Source organism: Somniosus microcephalus, chromosome 7, assembly GCF_052327205.1.
Source record: "Somniosus microcephalus isolate GS21.2 chromosome 7, FLI_Smic_1.0, whole genome shotgun sequence".
Classification (NCBI taxonomy): Eukaryota; Metazoa; Chordata; class Chondrichthyes; order Squaliformes; family Somniosidae; genus Somniosus; species Somniosus microcephalus.
Window position 1 is genome coordinate 197,895,287 of NC_140993.1, and position 22,704 is coordinate 197,917,990.

A 22,704-nucleotide genomic window follows, 5' to 3' on the forward strand; every position below is an offset into this window, starting at 1 on the left:
GAGGACGCATAGGGACTGCGGAAGAGGGCGCTCAGGGACTGAGGGAGAGGACGCTCAGCGACTGAGGGAGAGGGACTGAGGGAGAGGACGCTCATGGACTGAGGGAGACGGCTCTCAGGGACTGAGGGAGAGGGACTGAGGGACTGAGGGAGAGGACGCTCATGGACTGAGGGAGGGGGCACTCAGTGATTGAGAGGAGAGGGACTGAGGGAGAGGGTCTGAGGGAGAGGACACTCTCGGACTGAGGGAGAGGGTCAGGGCCTGTGGGAGAGGGACTGAGGGACTGAGGGAGAAGGCACACAGCGACTGAGGGAGAGGGCACTCGGGGACTGAGGGAGAGGGACTGAGGGACTGAGCGAGAGGGCACTCAGGGACTGAGGGAGAGGGACTGAGGGACTGAGGCAGAGGGACTGAGGGAGAGGGCACTGAGGGACTGAGGGAGAGGGTGCTGAGCGACTGAGGGAGAGGACACAGGAACTGAGGGAGAGGGACAGAGGGAGAGGACACTCGGACTGAGGGAAAGGGTCTGGGACTGAGGAAGAGCACGCTCAGGGACTGAGGGAGTGGGCGCTCGGACTGAGGGAGAGGGACTGTAGGAGAGGGCACTCAGACTGAAGGTGAGGGTGCTGAGGGACTGAGGGAGAGGGCGCTCAGGGTCTGAGGGAGAGGACACTCACAGACTGAGGGAGAAGACACTCAGGGACTGAGGGAGAGGGCACTCAGTGACTGAGGGAGAGAGACTGAGGGACTGAGGGAGAGGGCACTGAGGGACTGAGGGAGAGGGCGCTGAGAGACTGAGGGAGAGGACACTCAGGAACTGAGGGAGAGGGACTGAGGGTGAGGACACTCAGGGACTGAGGGAGAGGGACTGAGGGAGAAGACACTCAGGGACTGAGGGAGAGGGCACTCAGGGACTGAGGGAGAGAGACTGAGGGACTGAGGGAGAGGGTCTGATGGACTGAGGCAGAGGGTCTGAGGGACTGATGGAGAGGGCACTGAGGAACTGAGGGAGAGGGCGCTGAGGGACTGAGGGAGAGGACACTCAGGAACTGAGGGAGAGGGACTGAGGGTGAGGACACTCAGGGACGGAGGGAAAGGGTCTGGGACTGAGGGAGAGCACGCTCAGGGACTGAGGGAATGGGCGCTCAGGGACTGAGGGAGAAGGGCTGTAGAAGAGGGCACTCGGACTGAAGGTGAGGGTGCTGAGGGGCTGAGGGAGAGGGCGCTCAGGGTCTGAGGGAGAGGACGCATAGGGACTGAGGAAGAGGGCGCTCAGGGACTGAGGGAGAGGATGCTCAGCAAATGAGGGAGCGGGACAGGGCCTGTGGGAGAGGACACTCATGGATTGAGGTGGAGAGCACTCAGCGACTGAGGGAGAGGGACTGAGGGACTGAGGGAGAGGGACTGAGGGAGAAGGCACACAGGGACTGATGGAGAGGGCACTCGGGGACTGAGGGAGATGACACTCAGGGACTGATGGAGATGACACTCAGGGACTGAGGGAGATGACACTCAGGGACTGAGGGAGATGACACTCAGGGACTGAGGGAGAGGGACTGAGGGACTGAGGGAGAGGGAACTCAGTGACTGATGGAGAGAACACTCAGGGACTGAGGGAGAAGGACTGAGGGAGCGGGCACTCAGTGACTGAGGGAGAGGGACTGAGGGTGAGGGCACTCAGGGACTGAGGGAGAGGGACTGAGGGACTGAGGGAGCGGACACTCGGACTGAGGGAGAGGGACAGGGGCATGAGGTAGAGGGCGCTCAGGGCCTCAGGGTGAGGGCGCTGAGGGACTGAGGGAGAGGGTGCTCAGGGATTGAGGGAGAGAGCGCTCAGGGACTGAGGAAGAGGACGCTCATGGACTGAGGGAGGGGGCACTCAGGGACTGAGGGAGAGGGACTGAGGGAGAGGGACTGAGGGAGAGGGTCTGAGGGAGAGGACACTCATGGACTGAGGTAGAGGACACTCACGGACTGAGGTAGAGGACACTCAGAGACTGAGGGAGAGGACACGCAGGAACTGAGGGAGAGGGACTGAGTGGCTGAGGGAGAGGGTGCTCAGGGACTGAGGGAGAGGGACTGAGCGACTGAGGGAGAAGACACTCAGGGACTGATGGAGAGGTCACTCAGTGACTGAGGGAGAGAGACTGAGGGACTGAGGGAGAGGGACTGAGGGACTGAGGCAGAGGGTCTGAGGGACTGAGGGAGAGGGCACTGAGGGACTGAGGGAGTGGGCGCTGAGGGACTGAGGGAGAGGACACTCAGGAACTGAGGGAGAGGGACTGAGGGTGAGGACACTCAGGGACTGAGGGAAAGGGTCTGGGACTGAGGGAGAGCACGCTCAGGGACTGAGGGAGTGGGTGCTCAGGGACTGAAGGAGTGGGGCTGTAGGAGAGGGCACTCTGACTGGAGGTGAGGGTGCTGAGGGACTGAGGGAGAGGGCGCTCAGAGACTGAGGGAGAGGATGCTCAGCGACTGAGGGAGAGGGACAGGGACTGTGGGAGACGACGCTCATGGATTGAGGTAGAGGGCACTCAGCGACTGAGGGAGAGGGCGCTGAGGGACTGAGGGAGAGGGCGCGCAGGGATTGAGGGAGAGAGCGCTCAGGGACTGAGGGAGAGGACACTCGTGGACTGAGGGAGAGGGCGCTCAGGGGCGGAGGGACAGGGCACTCAGGGACAGAGAGAGGGTGCTCAGGGACTGAGGGAGATGGCGCATAGGGAATGAGGAAGTGGGCGCTCAAGGACTGAGGTAGCGGGCGCTCAGGGACTGAGGGAGAGGATGCTCAGCGACTGAGGGAGAGGGACTGAGGGACTGAGGGAGAGGACGCTCGTGGACTGAGGGAGACGGCTCTCAGGGACTGAGGGAGAGGGACTGAGGGACTGAGGGAGAGGACGCTCATGGACTGTGGGAGGGGGCATTCAGTGATTGAGGGAGAGGGACTGAGGGAGAGGGTCTGAGGGAGAGGACGCTCACGGACTGAGGTAGAGGACACGGGCATTCGGACTGAGGGAGAGGACACGCAGGAACTGAGGGAGAGGGACTGAGGGACTGAGGGAGAAGACACTCAGGGACTGAGGGAGAGGGCATTCAGGGACTGAGGGAGAGGGACTGAGGGACTGAGGCAGAGTGACTGAGGGAGAGGGTAGTGGTGGACTGAGGGAGAGGGCACTGAGGGACTGAGGGAAAGGACACTCAGGAACTGAGTGAGAGGGGCTGAGGGAGAGGACACTCAGGGACTGAGGAAAAGGGTCTGGGACTGAGGGAGAGCATGCTCAGGAACTGAGGGAGTGGGCGCTCAGTGACTGAGGGAGAGCGACTGCAGGAGAGGGCACTCGGACTGAAGGTGATGGTGGTGAGGGACTGAGGGAGAGGGCGCTCAGTGTCTGAGGGAGAGGACGCATAGGGACTGAGGGAGAGGGCACTCAGGGACTGAGGGAGAGGGACTGAGGGACTGAGGGAGCGGACACTCGGACTGAGGGAGAGGGACAGGGGCATGAGGTAGAGGGCGCTCAGGGCCTCAGGGTGAGGGCGCTGAGGGACTGAGGGAGAGGGTGCTCAGGGATTGAGGGAGAGAGCGCTCAGGGACTGAGGAAGAGGACGCTCATGGACTGAGGGAGGGGGCACTCAGGGACTGAGGGAGAGGGACTGAGGGAGAGGGTCTGAGGGAGAGGACACTCATGGACTGAGGTAGAGGACACTCACGGACTGAGGTAGAGGACACTCACGGACTGAGGGCAAGGGCATTCAGAGACTGAGGGAGAGGACACGCAGGAACTGAGGGAGAGGGACTGAGTGGCTGAGGGAAAGGCTGCTCAGGGACTGAGGGAGAGGGACTGAGCGACTGAGGGAGAAGACACTCAGGGACTGATGGAGAGGTCACTCAGTGACTGAGGGAGAGAGACTGAGGGACTGAGGGAGAGGGACTGAGGGACTGAGGCAGAGGGTCTGAGGGACTGAGGGAGAGGGCACTGAGGGACTGAGGGAGTGGGCGCTGAGGGACTGAGGGAGAGGACACTCAGGAACTGAGGGAGAGGGACTGAGGGTGAGGACACTCAGGGACTGAGGGAAAGGGTCTGGGACTGAGGGAGAGCACGCTCAGGGACTGAGGGAGTGGGTGCTCAGGGACTGAAGGAGTGGGGCTGTAGGAGAGGGCACTCTGACTGGAGGTGAGGGTGCTGAGGGACTGAGGGAGAGGGCGCTCAGAGACTGAGGGAGAGGATGCTCAGCGACTGAGGGAGAGGGACAGGGACTGTGGGAGACGACGCTCATGGATTGAGGGAGAGAGCGCTCAGGGACTGAGGGAGAGGGCGCGCAGGGATTGAGGGAGAGAGCGCTCAGGGACTGAGGGAGAGGACACTCGTGGACTGAGGGAGAGGGCGCTCAGGGGCGGAGGGACAGGGCACTCAGGGACAGAGAGAGGGTGCTCAGGGACTGAGGGAGATGGCGCATAGGGACTGAGGAAGTGGGCGCTCAAGGACTGAGGTAGCGGGCGCTCAGGGACTGAGGGAGAGGATGCTCAGCGACTGAGGGAGAGGGACTGAGGGACTGAGGGAGAGGACGCTCGTGGACTGAGGGAGACGGCTCTCAGGGACTGAGGGAGAGGGACTGAGGGACTGAGGGAGAGGACGCTCATGGACTGTGGGAGGGGGCATTCAGTGATTGAGGGAGAGGGACTGAGGGAGAGGGTCTGAGGGAGAGGACGCTCACGGACTGAGGTAGAGGACACGGGCATTCGGACTGAGGGAGAGGACACGCAGGAACTGAGGGAGAGGGACTGAGGGACTGAGGGAGAAGACACTCAGGGACTGAGGGAGAGGGCATTCAGGGACTGAGGGAGAGGGCATTCAGGGACTGAGGGAGAGGGACTGAGGGACTGAGGCAGAGGGACTGAGGGAGAGGGTAGTGGTGGACTGAGGGAGAGGGCACTGAGGGACTGAGGGAAAGGACTCTCAGGAACTGAGTGAGAGGGGCTGAGGGAGAGGACACTCAGGGACTGAGGAAAAGGGTCTGGGACTGAGGGAGAGCATGCTCAGGAACTGAGGGAGTGGGCGCTCAGTGACTGAGGGAGAGCGACTGCAGGAGAGGGCACTCGGACTGAAGGTGAGGGTGGTGAGGGACTGAGGGAGAGGGCGCTCAGTGTCTGAGGGAGAGGACGCATAGGGACTGAGGGAGAGGGCACTCAGGGACTGAGGGAGAGGATGCTCAGTGACTGAGGGAGAGGGACAGGGACTGTGGGAGAGGACGCTCATGAATTGAGGTAGAGGGCACTCAGCGACTGAGGGAGAGGGACTGAGGGACTGAGGGAGAAGACACTCAGGGACCGAGGGAGAGGGCACTCAGTGACTGAGGGAGAGAGACTGAGGGACTGAGGGAGAGGGCACTGAGGGACTGAGGGAGTGGGCGCTGAGGGACTGAGGGACAGGACACTCAGTGACTGAGGGAGAGAGACTGAGGGACTGAGGGAGAGGGCACTGAGGGGCTGAGGGAGAGGGCGCTGAGAGACTGAGGGAGAGGACACTCAGGAACTGAGGGAGAGGGACTGAGGGAGAGGGCACTCAGGGACTGAGGGAGAGAGACTGAGGGACTGAGGGAGAGGGTCTGAGGGACTGAGGCAGAGGGTCTGAGGGACTGAGGGAGAGGGCACTGAGGGACTGAGGGAGAGGGCACTGAGGGACTGAGGGAGAGGACACTCAGGAACTGAGGGAGAGGGACTGAGGGTGAGGACACTCAGGGACGGAGGGAAAGGGTCTGGGACTGAGGGAGAGCATGCTCAGGGACTGAGGGAGTGGGCGCTCAGGGACTGAGGGAGAAGGACTGTCGGAGAGGGCACTCGGACTGAAGGTGAGGGTGCTGAGGGACTGAGGGAGAGGGCGCTCAGGGTCTGATGGAGAGAACACTCAGGGACTGAGGGAGAGGAACTGAGGGAGTGGGCACTCAGTGACTGAGGGAGAGGGACTGAGGTAGAGGGCACTCAGGGACTGAGGGAGAGGGCACTCAGGGACTGATGGAGAGAACACTCAGGGACTGAGGGAGAGGGACTGAGGGAGTGGGCACTCAGTGACTGAGGGAGAGGGACTGAGGGGCTGAGGGAGAGGGTGCTCAGGGACTGAGGGCGAGGGACTGAGCGACTGAGGGAGAAGACACTCAGGGACTGAGGGAGAGGGCACTCAGTGACTGAGGGAGATAGACTGAGGGACTGAGGGAGAGGGCACTGAGGGGCTGAGGGAGAGGGCGCTGAGAGACAGAGGGAGAGGACACTCAGGAACTGAGGGAGAGGGACTGAGGGTGAGGACACTCAGGGACTGAGGGAGAGGGACTGAGGGAGAAGACACTCAGGGACTGAGGGAGAGGGCACTCAGGGACTGAGGGAGAGAGACTGAGGGACTGAGGGAGAGGGTCTGAGGCAGAGGGTCTGAGGGACTGAGGGAGAGGGCACTGAGGGATTGAGGGAGAGGGCGCTGAGGGACAGAGGGAGAGGACACTCAGGAACTGAGGGAGAGGGACTGAGGGTGAGGACACTCAGGGACGGAGGGAAAGGGTCTGGGACTGAGGGAGAGCACGCTCAGGGACTGAGGGAGTGGGCGCTCAGGGACTGAGGGAGAAGGACTGTAGGAGAGGGCACTCGGACTGAAGGCGAGGGTGCTGAGGGACTGAGGGAGAGAGCGCTCAGGGACTGAGGGAGAGGATGCTCAGCAACAAAGGGAGAGGGACAGGGCCTGTGGGAGAGGACACTCATGGATTGAGGTAGAGGGCACTCAGCGACTGAGGGAGAGGGACTGAGGGACTGAGGGGGAGGGACTGAGGGAGAGGACACTCAGGGACTGAGGGAGAGGGACTGAGGGACTGAGGAACTGAGGGAGAAGGCACACAGGGACTGAGGGAGAGGGCACTCGGGGACTGAGGGAGATGACACTCAGGGACTGAGGGAGAGGGACTGAGGGAGAGGGCACTCAGGGACTGATGGAGAGAACACTCAGGGACTGAGGGAGAGGGACTGAGGGAGTGGGCACTCAGTGACTGAGGGAGAGGGACTGAGGGAGAGGGCACCCAGGGACTGAGGGAGAGGGCACTCAGGGACTGAGGGAGAGGGACTGAGGGACTGAGGGAGCAGACACTCGGACTGAGGGAGAGGGACTGGGGCATGAGGTAGAGGGCGCTCAGGGCCTCAGGGTGAGGGTGCTGAGGGACTGAGGGAGAGGGTGCTCAGGGATTGCGGGAGAGAGCGCTCAGGGACTGAGGGAGAGGACACTCATGGACTGAGGGAGAGGGCGCTCAGGGACTGAGGGACAGGGCGCTCAGGGACTGAGGGACAGGGCACTCAGTGACTGAGGGAGAGGGACTGAGGGAGAGGGCACTCAGGGACTGAGGGAGATGGCGCATAGGGACTGAGGAAGAGGCTGCTCAGGGACTGAGGAAGAGGACGCTCAGGGTCTGAGGGAGAGGACGCATAGGGACTGCGGAAGAGGGCGCTCAGGGACTGAGGGAGAGGACGCTCAGCGACTGAGGGAGAGGGACTGAGGGAGAGGACGCTCATGGACTGAGGGAGACGGCTCTCAGGGACTGAGGGAGAGGGACTGAGGGACTGAGGGAGAGGACGCTCATGGACTGAGGGAGGGGGCACTCAGTGATTGAGGGAGAGGGACTGAGGGAGAGGGTCTGAGGGAGAGGACACTCTCGGACTGAGGGAGAGGGTCAGGGCCTGTGGGAGAGGGTCTGAGGGACTGAGGGACTGAGGGAGAAGGCACACAGCGACTGAGGGAGAGGGCACTCGGGGACTGAGGGAGAGGGACTGAGGGACTGAGCGAGAGGGCACTCAGGGACTGAGGGAGAGGGACTGAGGGACTGAGGCAGAGGGACTGAGGGAGAGGGCACTGAGGGACTGAGGGAGAGGGCACTGAGGGACTGAGGGAAAGGACTCTCAGGAACTGAGGGAGAGGGGCTGAGGGAGAGGACACTCAGGGACTGAGGAAAAGGGTCTGGGACTGAGGGGGAGCATGCTCTGGAACTGAGGGAGTGGGCGCTCAGTGACTGAGGGAGAGGGACTGCAGGAGAGGGCACTCGGACTGAAGGTGAGGGTGGTGAGGGACTGAGGGAGAGGGCGCTCAGTGTCTGAGGGAGAGGACGCATAGGGACTGAGGAAGAGGGCGCTCAGGGACTGAGGGAGAGGATGCTCAGCGACTGAGGGAGAGGGACTGGGACTGTGGGAGAGGACGCTCATGGATTGAGGTAGAGGGCACTCAGCGACTGAGGGAGAGGGACTGAGGGACTGAGGGAGAGGACGCTCAGGGACTGAGGGAGTGGGATTGAGGGACTGAGGGACTGAGGGAGAAGGCACACAGGGACTGAGGGAGAAGGCACTCGGGAACTGAGGGAGAGGACACTCAGGGACTGAGGGAGAGGGACTGAGGGACTGAGGGAGAGGGCACTCAGGGACTGATGGAGAGAACACTCAGGGACTGAGGGAGAGGGCACTGAGGGACTGAGGGAGAGGGACTGAGGGAGAGGGACTGAGGGCGAGGGACTGACGGAGTGGGCACAGTGACTGAGGGAGAGGTACTGAGGGAGGGGGCACTCAAGGACTGAGGGAGTGGGCACTCAGTGACTGAGGGAGGGGGCACTGAGGGCCAGAGGGAGAGGGTGCTCTGGGACTGAGGGAGAGGGACTGAGAGACTGAGTGAGAGGGACTGGGGGACTGAGGGAACGGACACTCAGGGACTGAGGGAGAGGGACTGGGGCATGAGGTAGAGGGCGCTCAGGGTCTGAGGGTGCAGGCGCTGAGGGACTGAACGAGAGGGCGCTCAGGGATTGAGGGAGAGAGCGCTCAGGGACTGAGGGAGAGGACACTCATGGACTGAGGGAGAGGGTGCTCAGGGAGTGAGGGAGAGGACGCACAGGGACTGAGGGAGACAGACTGAGGGACTGAGGGGAGGACGCTCGGGGACTGAGGGAGAGGGACGGAGGGACTGAGGGCGAGGTCACTCAGGGACCGAGGGAGAGGGACTGTGGGAGAGGGACTGAGGGACTGAGGGAGGGGACGCTCAGGAACTGAGGGAGAGTAGATTGAGGAATAGGAAACTCAGGGACTGAGGGAGAGTGAACTGAGGGACTGAGGGAGAGGACACTCAGGGACTGTGGGAGAATGCCTGAGCGACTGAGGGAGAAGGACTGAGAGACTGAGGGAGGGGGACTGAGGGACTGTGGGAGAGGGAGTGAGGGACCAAGGGAGAGGGACTAAGGGACTGAGGGAGAGGGACTGAGGGAGACGGCGCACATGGACTGAGGGAGAGGACACTCAGGGACTGAGGGAGAGGACGCTCGGGACTGAGGGAGGGGACACTCGGGGACTGAGGGAGAGGGCACTCAGGGACTGAGGGAGAAAGCGCTGAGGGGCTGGGAGAGGGCACTCAGGGATTAAGGGAGAGGGCACTCAGGGACTGGGGGAGAGGGCGCTGAGGGACTGAGGGAGAGGACACACAGGGACTCTGGTAGAGCGCGCTCAGGTACTGAAGGAGAGGGCGCTCAGGGAATGAGGCAGAGGGTGCTCAGGGACTGATGGAGTGGGCACTCAGGGACTAAGGGAGATTGCACTTAGGGACTGAGGGAGAGCACGCTCAGGGACTGAGGGAGTGGGCGCTCAGGGACTGAGGGAGAGGGACTGAGTGACTGAGGGAGCGGACACTCGGATTGAGGGAGAGGGACTGGGGCATGAGGTAGAGGGCGCTCAGGGCCTCAGGGTGAGGGCGCTGAGGGACTGAGGGAAAGGTTGCTCAGGGATTGCGGGAGAGAGCGCTCAGGGACTGAGGGAGAGGACACTCATGGACTGAGGGAGAGGGCGCTCAGGGACTGAGGGACAGGGCACTCAGGGACAGGGAGAGAGCACTTAGGGACTGAGGGAGAGGACACTTATGGACTGAGGGAGAGGGCGCTCAGGGACTGAGGGACAGGGCGCTCAGGGACTGAGGGAGAGGACGCTCAGGGTCTGAGGGAGAGGACGCATTGGGGCATGAGGAAGAGGGCGCTCAGGGACTGAGGGAGAGGACGCTCAGCGACTGAGGGAGAGGGACTGAGGGAGAGGATGCTCATGGACTGAGGGAGACGGCTCTCAGGGACTGAGGGAGAGGGACTGAGGGACTGAGGGAGAGGACGCTCATGGACTGAGGGAGGGGGCACTCAGTGATTGAGGGAGAGGGACTGAGGGAGAGGGTCTGAGGGAGAGGACACTCTCGGACTGAGGGAGAGGGACAGGGCCTGTGGGAGAGGGACTGAGGGAGAAAGCACACAAGGACGGAGGGAGAGGGCACTCGGGGACTGAGGGAGAGGGACTGAGGGACTGAGCGAGCGGGCACTCAGGGACTGAGGGAGAGGGAATGAGGGACTGAGGCAGAGGGACTGAGGGAGAGGGCACTGAGGGACTGAGGGAGAGGGCGCTGAGGGACTGAGGGAGAGGACACTCGGGAACTGAGGGAGAGGGACAGAGGGAGAGGACACTCAGGGACTGAGGGAAAGGGTCTGGGACTGAGGAAGAGCACGCTTAGGGACTGAGGGAGTGGGCGCTCGGACTGAGGGAGAGGGACTGTAGGAGAGGGCACTCGGACTGAAGGTGAGGGTGCTGAGGGACTGAGGGAGAGGGCGCTCAGGGTCTGAGGGAGAGGACACTCACAGACTGAGGTAGAGGACACTCAGAGACTGAGGGCAAGGGCACTCAGGGACTGAGGGAGAGGACACACAGGAACTGAGGGAGAGGGACTGAGGGACTGAGGGAGAGGGTGCTTAGGGACTGAGGGAGAGGGACTGAGCGACTGAGGGAGAAGGCACACAGGGACTGAGGGAGAGGGCACTCTGGGACTGAGGGAGAGGACACTCAGGGACTGAGGGAGAGGGACTGAGGGACTGAGGGAGAGGGCACTCAGGGACTGATGGAGAGAACACTCAGGGACTGAGGGAGAGGGACTGAGGGACTGAGGGAGAGGGCACTCAAGGACTGATGGAGAGAACACTCAGGGACTGAGGGAGAGGGCACTCAGGGACTGAGGGAGAGGGACTGAGGGACTGAGGGAGAGGGACTGAGGGAGTGGGCACTCAGTGACTGAGGGAGAGGGACTGAGGGAGCGAGCACTCAGGGACTGAGGGAGTGGGCACTCAGTGACTGAGGGAGAGGGCACTGAGGGACAGAGGGAGAGGGCACTCAGGGACTGAGGGAGAGGGCGCTCAGGGACTGAGGAAGAGGGCGCTCAGGGACTGAGGGAGAGGGCGCTCAGGGTCTGAGGGAGAGGATGAATTGGGACTGAGGAAGAGGGCGCTCAGGGACTGAGGGAGAGGGAGTGAGGGACCAAGGGAGAGGGACTAAGGGACTGAGGGAGAGGGACTGAGGGAGACGGCGCACATGGACTGAGGGAGAGGACACTCAGGGACTGAGGGAGAGGACGCTCGGGACTGAGGGAGGGGACACTCGGGGACTGAGGGAGAGGGCACTCAGGGACTGAGGGAGAAAGCGCTGAGGGGCTGGGAGAGGGCACTCAGGGATTAAGGGAGAGGGCACTCAGGGACTGGGGGAGAGGGCGCTGAGGGACTGAGGGAGAGGACACACAGGGACTCTGGTAGAGCGCGCTCAGGTACTGAAGGAGAGGGCGCTCAGGGAATGAGGCAGAGGGTGCTCAGGGACTGATGGAGTGGGCACTCAGGGACTAAGGGAGATTGCACTTAGGGACTGAGGGAGAGCACGCTCAGGGACTGAGGGAGTGGGCGCTCAGGGACTGAGGGAGAGGGACTGAGTGACTGAGGGAGCGGACACTCGGATTGAGGGAGAGGGACTGGGGCATGAGGTAGAGGGCGCTCAGGGCCTCAGGGTGAGGGCGCTGAGGGACTGAGGGAAAGGTTGCTCAAGGATTGCGGGAGAGAGCGCTCAGGGACTGAGGGAGAGGACACTCATGGACTGAGGGAGAGGGCGCTCAGGGACTGAGGGACAGGGCACTCAGGGACAGGGAGAGAGCACTTAGGGACTGAGGGAGAGGACACTTATGGACTGAGGGAGAGGGCGCTCAGGGACTGAGGGACAGGGCGCTCAGGGACTGAGGGAGAGGACGCTCAGGGTCTGAGGGAGAGGACGCATCGGGACATGAGGAAGAGATCGCTCAGGGACTGAGGGAGAGGACGCTCAGCGACTGAGGGAGAGGGACTGAGGGAGAGGATGCTCATGGACTGAGGGAGATGGCTCTCAGGGACTGAGGGAGAGGGACTGAGGGACTGAGGGAGAGGACGCTCATGGACTGAGGGAGGGGGCACTCAGTGATTGAGGGAGAGGGACTGAGGGAGAGGGTCTGAGGGAGAGGACACTCTCGGACTGAGGGAGAGGGACAGGGCCTGTGGGAGAGGGACTGAGGGACTGAGGGAGAAAGCACACAAGGACGGAGGGAGAGGGCACTCGGGGACTGAGGGAGAGGGACTGAGGGACTGAGCGAGCGGGCACTCAGGGACTGAGGGAGAGGGAATGAGGGACTGAGGCAGAGGGACTGAGGGAGAGGGCACTGAGGGACTGAGGGAGAGGGCGCTGAGGGACTGAGGGAGAGGACACTCGGGAACTGAGGGAGAGGGACAGAGGGAGAGGACACTCAGGGACTGAGGGAAAGGGTCTGGGACTGAGGAAGAGCACGCTTAGGGACTGAGGGAGTGGGCGCTCGGACTGAGGGAGAGGGACTGTAGGAGAGGGCACTCGGACTGAAGGTGAGGGTGCTGAGGGACTGAGGGAGAGGGCGCTCAGGGTCTGAGGGAAAGGACACTCACAGACTGAGGTAGAGGACACTCAGAGACTGAGGGCAAGGGCACTCAGGGACTGAGGGAGAGGACACGCAGGAACTGAGGGAGAGGGACTGAGGGACTGAGGGAGAGGGTGCTTAGGGACTGAGGGAGAGGGACTGAGCGACTGAGGGAGAAGGCACACAGGGACTGAGGGAGAGGGCACTCTGGGACTGAGGGAGAGGACACTCAGGGACTGAGGGAGAGGGACTGAGGGACTGAGGGAGAGGGCACTCAGGGACTGATGGAGAGAACACTCAGGGACTGAGGGAGAGGGACTGAGGGACTGAGGGAGAGGGCACTCAAGGACTGATGGAGAGAACACTCAGGGACTGAGGGAGAGGGCACTCAGGGACTGAGGGAGAGGGACTGAGGGACTGAGGGAGAGGGACTGAGGGAGTGGGCACTCAGTGACTGAGGGAGAGGGACTGAGGGAGCGAGCACTCAGGGACTGAGGGAGTGGGCACTCAGTGACTGAGGGAGAGGGCACTGAGGGACAGAGGGAGAGGGCACTCAGGGACTGAGGGAGAGGGCGCTCAGGGACTGAGGAAGAGGGCGCTCAGGGACTGAGGGAGAGGGCGCTCATGGTCTGAGGGAGAGGATGAATTGGGACTGAGGAAGAGGGCGCTCAGGGACTGATGGAGAGGACGCTCAGCGAATGACGGAGTGGGACTGAGGGAGAGGGTCTGAGGGAGAGGACACTCACGGACTGAGGTAGAGGACACTCACGGACTGAGGGCAAGGGCATTCAGAGACTGAGGGAGAGGCCACGCAGGAACTGAGGGAGAGGGACTGAGGGGCTGAGGGAGAGGGTGCTCAGGGACTGAGGGAGAGGGACTGAACGACTGAGGGAGAAGACACTCAGGGACCGAGGGAGAGGGCTCTCAGTGACTGAGGGAGAGAGACTGAGGGACTGAGGGAGAGGGACTGAGGGACTGAGGCAGAGGGCCTGAGGGACTGAGGGAGAGGGCACTGAGGGACTGAGGGAGGGGGACTGAGGGACTGTGGGAGAGGGAGTGAGGGACCAAGGGAGAGGGACTAAGGGACTGAGGGAGAGGGACTGAGGGAGACGGCGCACATGGACTGAGGGAGAGGACACTCAGGGACTGAGGGAGAGGAGGCTCGGGACTGAGGGAGGGGACACTCGGGGACTGAGGGAGAGGGCACTCAGGGACTGAGGGAGAAAGCGCTGAGGGGCTGGGAGAGGGCACTCAGGGATTAAGGGAGAGGGCACTCAGGGACGGGGGGAGAGGGCGCTGAGGGACTGAGGGAGAGGACACACAGGGACTCTGGTAGAACGCGCTCAGGTACTGAAGGAGAGGGCGCTCAGGGAATGAGGCAGAGGGTGCTCAGGGACTGATGGAGTGGGCACTCAGGGACTAAGGGAGATTGCACTTAGGGACTGAGGGAGAGCACGCTCAGGGACTGAGGGAGTGGGCGCTCAGGGACTGAGGGAGAGGGACTGAGTGACTGAGGGAGCGGACACTCAGATTGAGGGAGAGGGACTGGGGCATGAGGTAGAGGGCGCTCAGGGCCTCAGGGTGAGGGCGCTGAGGGACTGAGGGAAAGGTTGCTCAGGGATTGCGGGAGAGAGCGCTCAGGGACTGAGGGAGAGGACACTCATGGACTGAGGGAGAGGGCGCTCAGGGACTGAGGGACAGGGCACTCAGGGACAGGGAGAGAGCACTTAGGGACTGAGGGAGAGGACACTTATGGACTGAGGGAGAGGGCGCTCAGGGACTGAGGGACAGGGCGCTCAGGGACTGAGGGAGAGGACGCTCAGGGTCTGAGGGAGAGGACGCATCGGGACATGAGGAAGAGGGCGCTCAGGGACTGAGGGAGAGGACGCTCAGCGACTGAGGGAGAGGGACTGAGGGAGAGGATGCTCATGGACTGAGGGAGACGGCTCTCAGGGACTGAGGGAGAGGGACTGAGGGACTGAGGGAGAGGACGCTCATGGACTGAGGGAGGGGGCACTCAGTGATTGAGGGAGAGGGACTGAGGGAGAGGGTCTGAGGGAGAGGACACTCTCGGACTGAGGGAGAGGGACAGGGCCTGTGGGAGAGGGACTGAGGGACTGAGGGAGAAAGCACACAAGGACGGAGGGAGAGGGCACTCGGGGACTGAGGGAGAGGGACTGAGGGACTGAGCGAGCGGGCACTCAGGGACTGAGGGAGAGGGAATGAGGGACTGAGGCAGAGGGACTGAGGGAGAGGGCACTGAGGGACTGAGGGAGAGGGCGCTGAGGGACTGAGGGAGAGGACACTCGGGAACTGAGGGAGAGGGACAGAGGGAGAGGACACTCAGGGACTGAGGGAAAGGGTCTGGGACTGAGGAAGAGCACGCTTAGGGACTGAGGGAGTGGGCGCTCGGACTGAGGGAGAGGGACTGTAGGAGAGGGCACTCGGACTGAAGGTGAGGGTGCTGAGGGACTGAGGGAGAGGGCGCTCAGGGTCTGAGGGAGAGGACACTCACAGACTGAGGTAGAGGACACTCAGAGACTGAGGGCAAGGGCACTCAGGGACTGAGGGAGAGGACACGCAGGAACTGAGGGAGAGGGACTGAGGGACTGAGGGAGAGGGTGCTTAGGGACTGAGGGAGAGGGACTGAGCGACTGAGGGAGAAGGCACACAGGGACTGAGGGAGAGGGCACTCTGGGACTGAGGGAGAGGACACTCAGGGACTGAGGGAGAGGGACTGAGGGACTGAGGGAGAGGGCACTCAGGGACTGATGGAGAGAACACTCAGGGACTGAGGGAGAGGGACTGAGGGACTGAGGGAGAGGGCACTCAAGGACTGATGGAGAGAACACTCAGGGACTGAGGGAGAGGGCACTCAGGGACTGAGGGAGAGGGACTGAGGGACTGAGGGAGAGGGACTGAGGGAGCGAGCACTCAGGGACTGAGGGAGTGGGCACTCAGTGACTGAGGGAGAGGGCACTGAGGGACAGAGGGAGAGGGCACTCAGGGACTGAGGGAGAGGGCGCTCAGGGACTGAGGAAGAGGGCGCTCAGGGACTGAGGGAGAGGGCGCTCAGGGTCTGAGGGAGAGGATGAATTGGGACTGAGGAAGAGGGCGCTCAGGGACTGAGGGAGAGGACGCTCAGCGACTGACGGAGTGGGACTGAGGGAGAGGGTCTGAGGGAGAGGACACTCACGGACTGAGGGAGAGAGACTGAGGGACTGAGGGAGAGGGACTGAGGGACTGAGGCAGAGGGCCTGAGGGACTGAGGGAGAGGGCACTGAGGGACTGAGGGAGTGGGCGCTGAGGGACTGAGGGAGAGGACACTCAGTGACTGAGGGGAGAGACTGAGGGAATGAGGGAGAGGGCACTGAGGGGCTGAGGGAGAGGGTGCTGAGAGACTGAGGGAGAGGACACTCAGGAACTGAGGGAGAGGGACTGAGGGAGAGGGCACTCAGGGACTGAGGGAAAGGGTCTGGGACTGAGGGAGAGCACGCTCAGGGACTGAGGGAGTGGGCGCTCAGGGACTGAATGAGTGGGGCTGTAGGAGAGGGCACTCTGACTGGAGGTGAGGGTGCTGAGGGACTGAGGGCGAGGGCGCTCAGAGACTGAGGGAGAGGATGCTCAGCGACTGACGGAGAGGGACAGGGACTGCGGGAGACGACGCTCATGGATTGAGGTAGAGGGCACTCAGCGACTGAGGGAGAGGGCGCTGAGGGACTGAGGGAGAGGGCGTGCAGGGATTGAGGGAGAGAGCGCTCAGGGACTGAGGGAGAGGACACTCGTGGACTGAGGGAGAGGGCGCTCAGGGGCGGAGGGACAGGGTGCTCAGGGACAGAGAGAGGGTGCTCAGGGACTGAGGGAGATGGCGCATAGGGACTGAGGAAGTGGGCGCTCAAGGACTGAGGTAGCGGGCGCTCAGGGACTGAGGGAGAGGATGCTCAGCGACTGAGGGAGAGGGACTGAGGGACTGAGGGAGAGGACGCTCGTGGGCTGATGGAGACGGCTCTCAGGGACTGAGGGAGAGGGACTGAGGGACTGAGGGAGAGGACGCTCATGGACTGTGGGAGGGGGCATTCAGTGATTGAGGGAGAGGGACTGAGGGAGAGGGTCTGAGGGAGAGGACACTCACGGACTGAGGTAGAGGACACTCAGAGACTGAGTGCATGGGCATTCGGACTGAGGGAGAGGACACGCAGGAACTGAGGGAGAGGGACTGAGGGACTGAGGGAGAAGACACTCAGGGACTGAGGGAGAGGGCATTCAGGGACTGAGGGAGAGGGACTGAGGGAGAGGGCACTCAGCGACTGAGGGAGAGGGACTGAGGGACTGAGGCAGAGGGACTGAGGGAGAGGGTAGTGGTGGACTGAGGGAGAGGGCACTGAGGGACTGAGGGAAAGGACTCTCAGGAACTGAGGGAGAGGGGCTGAGGGAGAGGACACTCAGGGACTGAGGAAGAGGGTCTGGGACTGAGGGAGAGCATGCTCAGGAACTGAGGGAGTGGGCGCTCAGTGACTGAGGGAGAGGGACTGCAGGAGAGGGCACTCGGACTGAAGGTGAGGGTGGTGAGGGACTGAGGGAGAGGGCGCTCAGTGTCTGAGGGAGAGGACGCATAGGGACTGAGGAAGAGGGCGCTCAGGGACTGAGGGAGAGGATGCTCAGTGACTGAGGGAGAGGGACAGGGACTGTGGGAGAGGACACTCATGGATTGAGGTAGAGGGCACTCAGCGACTGAGGGAGAGGGCGCTGAGGGACTGAGGGAGAGGGCGCGCAGGGATTGAGGGAGAGAGCGCTCAGGGACTGAGGGAGAGGGACTGAGAGACTGAGTGAGAGGGACTGAGGGACTGAGGGAGTGGACACTCAGGGACTGAGGGAGAGGGACTGGGGCATGAGGAAGAGGGCGCTCAGGGTCTGAGGGTGCAGGCGCTGAGGGACTGAGCGAGAGGGCGCTCAGGGATTGAGGGAGAGAGCGCTCAGGGACTGAGGGAGAGGACACTCATGGACTGAGGGAGAGGGTGCTCAGGGAGTGACGGAGAGGACGCACAGGGACTGAGGGAGACAGACTGAGGGACTGAGGGGAGGACGCTCGGGGACTGAGGGAGAGGGTGCTCAGGGAGTGACGGAGAGGACGCACAGGGACTGAGGGAGACAGACTGAGGGACTGAGGGCGAGGTCACTCTGGGACCGAGGGAGAGGGACTGTGGGAGAGGGACTGAGGGACTGAGGGAGGGGACACTCAGGAACTGAGGGAGAGTAGATTGATGAATAGGAAACTCAGGGACTGAGGGAGAGTGAACTGAGGGACTGAGGGAGAGGACACTCAGGGACTGTGGGAGAATGCCTGAGCGACTGAGGGAGAAGGACTGAGAGACTGAGGGAGGGGGACTGAGGGACTGTGGGAGAGGGAGTGAGGGACCAAGGGAGAGGGACTAAGGGACTGAGGGAGAGGGACTGAGGGAGACGGCGCACATGGACTGAGGGAGAGGACACTCAGGGACTGAGGGAGAGGACGCTCGGGACTGAGGGAGGGGACACTCAGGGACTGAGGGAGAAAGCGCTGAGGGGCTGGGAGAGGGCACTCAGGGATTAAGGGAGAGGGCACTCAGGGACGGGGGAGAGGGCGCTGAGGGACTGAGGGAGAGGACACACAGGGACTCTGGTAGAGCGCGCTCAGGTACTGAAGGAGAGGGCGCTCAAGGAATGAGGCAGAGGGTGCTCAGGGACTGATGGAGTGGGCACTCAGGGACTAAGGGAGATTGCACTTAGGGACTGAGGGAGAGCACGCTCAGGGACTGAGGGAGAGGGACTGAGTGACTGAGGGAGCGGACACTCGGACTGAGGGAGAGGGACTGGGGCATGAGGTAGAGGGCGCTCAGGGCCTCAGGGTGAGGGCGCTGAGGGACTGAGGGAGAGGTTGCTCAGGGATTGCGGGAGAGAGCGCTCAGGGACTGAGGGAGAGGACACTCATGGACTGAGGGAGAGGGCGCTCAGGGACTGAGGGACAGGGCGCTCAGGGACAGGGAGAGAGCACTTAGGGACTGAGGGAGAGGACACTTATGGACTGAGGGAGAGGGCACTCAGGGACTGAGGGACAGGGCGCTCAGGGACTGAGGGAGAGGACGCTCAGGGTCTGAGGGAGAGGACGCATCGGGACTGAGGGAGAGGACGCTCAGCGACTGAGGGAGAGGGACTGAGGGAGAGGATGCTCATGGACTGAGGGAGACGGCTCTCAGGGACTGAGGGAGAGGGACTGAGGGACTGAGGGAGAGGACGCTCATGGACTGAGGGAGGGGGCACTCAGTGATTGAGGGAGAGGGACTGAGGGAGAGGGTCTGAGGGAGAGGACACTCTCGGACTGAGGGAGAGGGACAGGGCCTGTGGGAGAGGGACTGAGGGAGAAAGCACACAGGGACGGAGGGAGAGGGCACTCGGGGACTGAGGGAGAGGGACTGAGGGACTGAGCGAGAGGGCACTCAGGGACTGAGGGAGAGGGAATGAGGGACTGAGGCAGAGGGACTGAGGGAGAGGGCACTGAGGGACTGAGGGAGAGGGCGCTGAGGGACTGAGGGAGAGGACACTCGGGAACTGAGGGAGAGGGACAGAGGGAGAGGACACTCAGGGACTGAGGGAAAGGGTCTGGGACTGAGGAAGAGCACGCTTAGGGACTGAGGGAGTGGTCGCTCGGACTGAGGGAGAGGGACTGTAGGAGGGGGCACTCGGACTGAAGGTGAGGGTGCTGAGGGACTGAGGGAGAGGGCGCTCAGGGTCTGAGGGAGAGGACACTCACAGACTGAGGTAGAGGACACTCAGAGACTGAGGGCAAGGGAACTCAGGGACTGAGGGAGAGGACACGCAGGAACTGAGGGAGAGGGACTGAGGGAGAGGGTGCTTAGGGACTGAGGGAGAGGGACTGAGCGACTGAGGGAGAAGGCACACAGGGACTGAGGGAGAGGGCACTCTGGGACTGAGGGCAGGACACTCAGGGACTGAGGGAGAGGGACTGAGGGACTGAGGGAGAGGGCACTCAGGGACTGATGGAGAGAACACTCAGGGACTGAGGGAGAGGGCACTCAGGGACTGAGGGAGAGGGACTGAGGGACTGCGGGAGAGGGACTGAGGGAGTGGGCACTCAGTGACTGAGGGAGAGGGACTGAGGGAGCGAGCACTCAGGGACTGAGGGAGTGGGCACTCAGTGACTGAGGGAGAGGGCACTGAGGGACAGAGGGAGAGGGCACTCAGGGACTGAGGAAGAGGGCGCTCAGGGACTGAGGGAGAGGGCGCTCAGGGTCTGAGGGAGAGGATGCATTGGGACTGAGGAAGATGGCGCTCAGGACTGAGGGAGAGGACGCTCAGCGACTGACGGAGTGGGACTGAGGGAGAGGGTCTGAGGGAGAGGACACTCACGGACTGAGGTAGAGGACACTCACGGACTGAGGGCAAGGGCATTCAGAGACTGAGGGAGAGGACACGCAGGAACTGAGGGAGAGGGACTGAGGGGCTGAGGGAGAGGGTGCTCAGGGACTGAGGGAGAGGGACTGAGCGACTGAGGGAGAAGACACTCAGGGACCGAGGGAGAGGGCACTCAGTGACTGAGGGAGAGAGACTGAGGGACTGAGGGAAAGGGACTGAGGGACAGAGGCAGAGGGCCTGAGGGACTGAGGGAGAGGGCACTGAGGGACTGAGGGAGTGGGCGCTGAGGGACTGAGGGAGAGGACACTCAGTGACTGAGGGAGAGAGACTGAGGGAATGAGGGAGAGGGCACTGAGGGGCTGAGGGAGAGGGCGCTGAGAGACTGAGGGAGAGGACACTCAGGAACTGAGGGAGAGGGACTGAGGGAGAGGGCACTCAGGGACTGAGGGAGAGAGACTGAGGGACTGAGGGAGAGGGTCTGAGGGACTGAGGCAGAGTGTCTGAGGGAGAGGGCACTGAGGGACTGAGGGAGAGGGCACTGAGGGACTGAGGGAGGGGACACTCAGGAACTGAGGGAGAGGGACTGAGGGTGAGGACACTCAGGGACGGAGGGAAAGGGTCTGGGACTGAGGGAGAGCATGCTCAGGGACTGAGGGAGTGGGCGCTCAGGGACTGAGGGAGAAGGACTGTAGGAGAGGGCACTCGGGCTGAAGGTGAGGGTGCTGAGGGACTGAGGGAGAGGGCGCTCAGGGTCTGATGGAGAGAACACTCAGGGACTGAGGGAGAGGGACTGAGGGAGTGGGCACTCAGTGACTGAGGGAGAGGGCACTCAGGGACTGAGGGAGAGGGACTGAGGGAGAGGGCACTCAGGGACTGATGGAGAGAACACTCAGGGACTGAGGGAGAGGGACTGAGGGAGTGGGCACTCAGTGACTGAGGGAGAGGGACTGAGGCGCTAAGGGAGAGGGTGCTCAGGGACTGAGGGCGAGGGACTGAGCGACTGAGGGAGAAGACACTCAGGGACTGAGGGAGAGGGCACTCAGTGACTGAGGGAGAGAGACTGAGGGACTGAGGGAGAGGGCACTGAGGGGCTGAGGGAGAGGGCGCTGAGAGACAGAGGGAGAGGACACTCAGGAACTGAGGGAGAGGGACTGAGGGTGAGGACACTCAGGGACTGAGGGAGAGGGACTGAGGGAGAGGGACTGAGGGAGAAGACACTCAGGGACTGAGGGAGAGGGCACTCAGGGACTGAGGGAGAGAGACTGAGGGACTGAGGGAGAGGGTCTGAGGGGCTGAGGCAGAGGGTCTGAGGGACTGAGGGAGAGGGCACTGAGGGACTGAGGGAGAGGGTGCTGAGGGACTGAGGGAGAGGACACTCAGGAACTGAGGGAGAGGGACTGAGGGTGAGGACACTCAGGGACGGGGGGAAAGGGTCTGGGACTGAGGGAGAGCACGCTCAGGGACTGAGGGAGTGGGCGCTCAGGGACTGAGGGAGAAGGACTGTAGGAGAGGGCACTCGGACTGAAGGTGAGGGTGCTGAGGGACTGAGGGAGAGGGCGCTCAGGGACTGAGGGAGAGGATGCTCAGCAACAAAGGGAGAGGGACAGGGCCTGTGGGAGAGGACACTCATGGATTGAGGTAGAGGGCACTCAGCGACTGAGGGAGAGGGACTGAGGGACTGAGGGGGAGGGACTGAGGGAGAGGACACTCAGGGACTGAGGGAGAGGGACTGAGGGACTGAGGAACTGAGGGAGAAGGCACACAGGGACTGAGGGAGAGGGCACTCGGGGACCGAGGGAGATGACACTCAGGGACTGAGGGAGAGGGACTGAGGGAGAGGGCACTCAGGGACTGATGGAGAGAACAATCAGGGACTGAGGGAGAGGGACTGAGGGAGAGGGCACTCAGGGACTGAGGGAGAGGGCACTCAGGGACTGAGGGAGAGGGACTGAGGGACTGAGGGAGCAGACACTCAGACTGAGGGAGAGGGACTGGGGCATGATGTAGAGGGCGCTCAGGCCCTCTGGGTGAGGGTGCTGAGGGACTGAGGGAGAGGGCGCTCAGGGACTGAGGGACAGGGCGCTCAGGGACTGAGGGACAGGGCACTCAGTGATTGAGGGAGAGGGACTGAGGGAGAGGGCACTCAGGGACTGAGGGAGATGGCGCATAGGGACTGAGGAAGAGGGTGCTGAGGGACTGAGGAAGAGGACGCTCAGGGTCTGAGGGAGAGGACGCATAGGGACTGCAGAAGAGGGCGCTCAGGGACTGAGGGAGAGGACGCTCAGCGACTGAGGGAGAGGGACTGAGGGAGAGGACGCTCATGGACTGAGGGAGACGGCTCTCAGGGACTGAGGGAGAGGGACTGAGGGACTGAGGGAGAGGATGCTCATGGACTGAGGGAGAGGGACAGAGGGAGAGGACACCCTCGGACTGAGGGAGAGGGTCAGGGCCTGTGGGAGAGGGACTGAGGGACTGAGGGACTGAGGGAGAAGGCACACAGCGACTGAGGGAGAGGGCACTCGGGGACTGAGGGAGAGGG